Here is a 748-nt window from a genome sequence, read left to right on the forward strand (position 1 = left end):
GGACTACTACAACAGTTCTTGCTTCTTATTGCTATGAAAAATAAAAATAAATAAATAAATAAATAAATAAATTTATATATATATATATATATATATATATATATATATATATTTATTTATTTATATATATATATATATATATATACTTTATTATAATTATAAGTAATACTAATAATAGAGTACAATTAAAACAGTAACAGAAAAAAACAAATGTACACCAAAACACATTTTTCAATATTTTATTTCAAGTATTTTTATTTATTATAAAATGTTTTGTCCTGCCATAATTGACTGCTGATCTCCTGCCTCCTGACACTGGTCTGTAATTCTAGAATGAAAACAAAAATGATTTTTCATAGATCAATGTGGATCTTATTCAAATTTCCAGTTCCATTTAATGATGGTAACTGTAGTTTAAATATGTTTACCTGGTTAAAATGGTTTATTGATTCACTCAGGCAGCAGGAGTGGCATCATGAAAAGCAGTTTCCAGAACAGTGCTAGAGCAGAAGAAACAGTGCCTTTAGTAGGCTGAAAAACATAAGCACAAACTTTGAAATATGTGCTGTAGACATGATAATGTACTTTTTGATTATAATATTTTACAGTTATGTACAGTGCTTGCATACAGTATCCCTAATCCATCCTGAAAATGTCTTTCAAACTGTATGTTGATAAAAGCAGCTTTTGTGATTATCTTACCAAGATCAGTGTAGCACAAATTACAGAAGGTGGCTGAGTGAGCTGG

The 748-nt window shown here is 27.5% G+C and overlaps 1 long non-coding RNA gene across 1 annotated transcript; it reads right to left on the reverse strand.

Moving 5' to 3' along the window:
- Nucleotides 1–269: 269 nt before the first annotated feature.
- LOC134327150 (uncharacterized) lies at nucleotides 270–748 on the reverse strand. Its single transcript, XR_010014685.1, has 3 exons — nucleotides 703–748; nucleotides 429–500; nucleotides 270–328 (listed from the first exon to the last, which is right to left on the reverse strand). It is a non-coding gene; the product is annotated as an uncharacterized LOC134327150 (long non-coding RNA).

This window comes from Trichomycterus rosablanca, chromosome 14, assembly GCF_030014385.1.
Source record: "Trichomycterus rosablanca isolate fTriRos1 chromosome 14, fTriRos1.hap1, whole genome shotgun sequence".
Lineage (NCBI taxonomy): Eukaryota > Metazoa > Chordata > Actinopteri > Siluriformes > Trichomycteridae > Trichomycterus > Trichomycterus rosablanca.